Source organism: Pectinophora gossypiella, chromosome 14 (genome assembly GCF_024362695.1).
Source record: "Pectinophora gossypiella chromosome 14, ilPecGoss1.1, whole genome shotgun sequence".
NCBI classification, from domain to species: domain Eukaryota; kingdom Metazoa; phylum Arthropoda; class Insecta; order Lepidoptera; family Gelechiidae; genus Pectinophora; species Pectinophora gossypiella.
In genome coordinates, this window is record NC_065417.1 from 2,302,825 (window position 1) to 2,308,824 (window position 6,000).

The following is a 6,000-nucleotide window of genomic DNA, read 5'->3' on the forward strand; positions in this document are numbered from 1 at the left end:
AAAAACAAAAAAAGTATATATATGTCGTGGCCAGATCTTAGAATTGATCATTTCATGAAATGGTCATTCATGAAACAGCAAACGTCAACGTTTAATGATATTTCAATCCACGTTTGGCCATATCGTTAACGCAGGCGGTTTCCATGTTATGTGGTGTAATAAAAATGCAAATAGTCGAATATTCCTTAGGTTCAAAATTATTTACCTAATCGATATGGAAAATTGTACAATTACATCGATTATAATAGCAATGAAGTTTTAAATATAATCGTTACCAGCGCCACTACCGGTGGATAATGTTACTAATTTTACGATATGATTGCCAACGTTTGGCCATATCATGAAGTAATCATGCATTTAGTTGCTCATATCGTTAAACGTTATGTGTTAATTGATCTGGCCAAACTACATCATGATGTGGCCAACGAATGATATTCTATATTATGTTATATTAACAGCCTCCGTGGTCTAGCGGTTAGAGCGTTAGGCTCACGATCTGGAGGTCCGGGTTCGATTCCCGATGGGGACATTGTCAAAATCACTTTGTGAGACTGTCCTTTGTTTGGTAAGGACTTTTCAGGCTTGAATCTCCTGATTGTTCGAAAAGGTTAGATGATTCCGTGCTTCGGAGGGCACGTTAAGCCGTTGGTCCCGGCTATTAGCCGTAAAAACACCTCCACCTACCCGCAGTGGAGCAGCGTGGTGGAGTATGCTCCATACCAACTCCGGTTGATTGAGGGGAGGCCTGTGCCCAGCAGTGGGACGTATATAGGCTGTTTATGTTTATTATGAAATATGAACATTTCATGAAATGTTCGAGCACATCACGAAATGATCAATTCTAAGATCTGGCCACGACAAATACAAATCCAAGCGTGGTCTTTCTTTACCTACAACTAACTGTATTAATATAAATTCCGCTAAAATAGTCATTTTAAGGCCATGGGCATTTATTTTTGCAGTGCTTTTTAGGGTTCCGCTGCAAGGAATAAAAATATACTTAAGTTTAAAAAGTAAAACCCGACTGCTGAAAAATCACGCACTAAAAGGTATGAAACAAGACAATAGGTTTATTTCTCTGAAATTCTTCTGAATAGTTATGTTTTCGCGCGCCAAATTGTATTACTTAACGACACATAGCCTATAACCACCGGACAATCAAGACGCTTCTAGTGACACCTCATTTGTTAAATTCTGACAGGTGGTTTAGAAGTTAGGTTGGGAGAGGCGTGGTAGCTCAGTTGGTAGAACGCTTGCCTCTCACTTTGAGGTCGCAGGTTCGAATCCAGCACAGGCATAAACCAATGATTGTCGATTTTTTATTCAAATTCATGTTTGGATCATAAATATAAATGACATATATAATGTGAAGGAAAACATCGTGAGGAAACCCACATAGCCGAGAAATGCGTTTCGGACGTATGTGACCTAACCAGTATTGGGTTGATTTTCCCTTCGCGGGATGGAAGGTCAGACAGGCAGTCGCTTCTGTAGAAAATCGGACCTGTGAAATCTTCAGGTTAGGTACGCCGATTCGAAAAGACATTTTTAAATATGATTTTTTTTTATAATGAAGAACCTGGGTGAATCAAATAGTCATTTTGGTGATATGCAATCCATTTGACGTGTGCTGTCAGTTTAATTCTGTCGGGTTATTCGCCAATGGAATGTTTTGAGAGGGTTGTTTAAATTTCTGCCGTCTCTTTCTATTTCGGCGGATAAGAAAATTAATATACTTTATTGCACTTAACAACTAGTTACATCACAAAAATGAAATGGACGCTTACAAGGGAGGACTTATACCTAAGAGAGATCTCTTCCAGCCAACCCAGAGGTAGTATAAGAATATCTGCATAACAGAGTGACAGGTATAAATAAAATTAAAATTAGATGGTGGTTCAGCGTTAATATATATATATATATATATGAACAGCCTCCGTGGTCTAGTGGTTAGAGCGTTAGGCTCATGATCTGGAGGTCCGGGTTCGATTCCCGATGGGGACATTGTCGAAATCACTTTGTGAGACTGTCCTTTGTTTGGTAAGGACTTTTCAGGCTTGAATCACCTGATTGTCCGAAAAAGTAAGATGATTCCGTGCTTCGGAGGGCAAGCCGTTGGTCCCGGCTATTAGCCGTAAAAACACCTCCACCAACCCGCAGTGGAGCAGCGTGGTGGAGTATGCTCCATACACCCTCCGGTTGATTGAGGGGAGGCCTGTGCCCAGCAGTGGGACGTATATAGGCTGTTTATGATGATGATGATGATGATATGTTAGGCACTATACAGATGGCAATAAATAAATAAGAAAGAAAGAAAGAAAGTATTTATTATTACTTAAATAGAGTATAGCAATCCCCGCTATCAATAGCTCTCGTGGCCAAGTAGATATTGACTATAGCGCCGACAAGGATGTGGCGAGAGTAACTGGAAGTGATTTCCCTGTGTCTACTCAAGGAAATAGTCCATAAAAAAACGGATGGACTGATAGCGGGCCATAACTCTAGCGACGTAAACGCCCACGATGAACGTTCTGGAAATACGACAATTTACCATAATTGAATGGACATGACGCCTTCTAGTGAAAACCTCGTAAGTGTATAATCTTTGGCCGCGAGGATGTATTTCTTTCTTCTTCTATATCGTGTGGGTTGTGAGGTTACCAACCTCATCAACCCTGGTGTCAGGGTTATTACTGAGCCGCCAAAGGCCCCCTGACATGGCTCATGTAACGACTACTACTTACATCAGTAAGTAGTAACCGGGACCAACGGTTTAACGTGTCTTCCGAAGCACGGATCATCTTACTATTTGCACAATCAGGTGATCCGCCTGTAATGTCCTAACCAAATTAGGGATCACAAAGTGATTTTTGTGATATGTCCCGACAGGGATTCGAACTCGGGACCTCTGGATCGTGAAGCCCAACGCTCAAACCACTGGACCACAGAGGCCGATATGTGCTGTCGCCAAAGGATGTTTACGGGGTACCGAACAGAGCATTATATACTACTCCGCTAGCTACAAGTTGGTAGTGTGACTAGGGATCGACGATCCAACGGTGTCATGTTGGAAGTTGTATATATGCGTCTTGCTGTGTAAACTTCAATATCGCGTTTCACGACTGCTTTAAGACTGCATTATTGAATGTGGCGCCATCTGTTGCATGTGGGCGGAACTAGCTGGCCAATTAGTTGGGTCCGCCACATAATATCTTACTCTTACCGCCTTTTTGAAAACTCACATTCTGATCTGAATTTAAAAAAAAAAACTTATTTCAATGAATTTCATATGACATAAGGTCACGACTATATCTCAATTGGGTTCAAGATAAATTATGAAACTCTGATTACTAAATAAAGACAGATCTAAAACTAACGAAAAATATTTTCTTTTTCTATTTAACTTATTTATGAATTTCAATCAAGAAAAACGTAATAATAAGTCCGACATTTTATCACGTTTTTCTATGACGTCACAGTGTGCTTTTTCATAAGAAATTCCATAGTAATTTCGAGTTTTGACGTTTAGTAAAAAGTAACTGATTTGACTAGTTGAAAACTAGCCAATTAGGGTAATCAGAGGTACAGTCACGAGCAATATAATGTACCCACTTTAGGACTCTGTCGCACTAACATATTTGACATTTAGTGAGACTTACAGTTCAATTTGTCAAAAAAGTTAATGTGACATGGTACCAAAGTGTATACACATTAATGCTCGTAACCGTACATCGTGTTCACACCTCATCGAGCTATCTGTTAGGCCAAATAATTTCAATCCGGGTTATAAAAGAGATTACTAGTTTTTACCTGGATTGAAACTAGTTTATCTATTACGAGGTTATGTTAACAAAAATCACAATTCACATTTGTTAAGGATCTTTCAATGCGCCTTATTGGGGCTTATAAGGGCTGATAGTTATTTTTGTCAAAGAATAAGTCTGGCAATTCAGAGGGGCAATATTTGATTTACCACTATCTTTTTTTTTGACGTGACTTAGGTATGGTAGATTTACCGCAGATGGCATTAACTACTTGGCCGGACAAATGGGGAGCGCTGAAGGCTCTCACCCGGTACAATTACCACTACCGCAGATACAGCGTTTGATACAATAATGCGGCAAAAACTTAAGAGAATTAGACAGAAAGAAAGAGATTTTTTAACATTAAGTGTGTGCTAATAACTCAAAAGTGATACAACTCGAGTTGTATTACTTTTCACTGACGGTACAGAACTTGGCGCTTGTTTAGCTATGCATTCGTACACATCGATATATACATTCAATAAAATCGTGTCAAATTAAGAAAGTACGCATTATCTTATTACGTATATAAGCGCGTGGTGTTCCGTAAGGTGCAATGAGACAAAGTACTTTCAACGTCGCTATATTAACAGTAACTTTGCGTCCCTCTTTTAGAGCGCTGATGTTCAATCTACGGTAGTAGTACATCTATGGTTATATCCCGTAACCGAGGTCCCTAGTCCCTACTCGAACTCGGCCACCATCTCACAAAAAATAAGTAAAAAAATTAAAGGTATTTAAAGTGAACTTCTGTACAATCGAGTCCTTACTGAAAAACGGTACTTAGTCCTGATTTAAAGTACTTTTATAAGTACCTACCTAAACCACTGCGATGCGGTGCGCCAACCTGACGACTGAAGGGTAATTGACTACTGGCATACAAATCCATTTCAATGCCGATTTCGTGCAGTTGGAAAATTAAAACGAACGTTTGAGTCGCACATCGGGCGAATGGGGCCTACATTTAGTCACAAGGGGCCTAGAAAGACCAGTTTGACACGAGTCGTCCAAAAATGAAAAGTTTCTATTTGAAATTATTTGCGCATATGAAAGTAAAAGCGCAATATTGTTTTTTAGTTTAATTTTATCACAAAATGTTATTGCAGATTGTTATAAATACGTATGTATAATGTTCTTATCAAGGAACTGCAACTAAGGATCTTACTTATTTATTAAGGATTGTTTTATTTTAGAATATTTATATTTTATTTTATTTATTTATTTGTACACAATAGAACACAGAAAGAAACACACAAAGAAATCAGACAGTACAGGTAAGCTTATCTCTAAAAAAGAGATTTCTTCCAGCTGACCTACTACGATAAGGATACATGCAGTGTATAATACTACAGATAGACATACCTACATACGCGTACAAATCTTATGAAATTACAAGAACAATTTTTAAAGCAATTTTGTTATTTTTGTTTTATTATTCTTTATTTTTTTTATTATTTTATTGTATTATTTGTTTGTAACTCGATAGATCTTGTATAATATTTACAAATGATCTAATTAGAAGCATGAGTTCCCTGAATGCCGATGTAGGACTAACAGTCTTTGCTGACGACACAAATGCAGTTGTAACTGCTGATACAATTGATGGACTACAGGAAAGTGTCAACAATATATTAGTCTCTTTTGATGCATGGTTTAAAAGGAACGGCCTCCTACTAAACCCTTGTAAGACAGCTATTATTCAATTTAAAAGCACGTGTCGTTATAGTGGATTAATTAGTGCAAAGCTCAATGATAAAGCGATACCAGTAGTTGATACTGTTAAATTCTTAGGAGTCCATATAGACGGCCTTTTGAATTGGAAGCAGGAGCTTGAATCTATTGAATGCAGTTTAAGTTCTGCTTGTTATGCCATCCGTACCCTTAGGGATGAACTAAGTACTGATCAGTTGAGGGGTGTATACTTTGCCCTTATCGAATCTAAATTGAGATATAGCATCAAATTTTGGGAAAATGGTTACTTATACAATATAAGAAGAGCGTTTATTCTGCGGAAAAGAGCCATACGGAACATCACGAGAATAAAGCAAACAGATTCTTGTAGAGAGCACTTTAAGAACTTAGGTATACTTACTGCACCGTGTCTTTACATGTTTGTTATTTTGACTAGTTTTCACAAACATTTATGTCTCGAGGAAACAGTAGAAGCGCGATCGTCGCGATTGAGTACCCGTCGGAA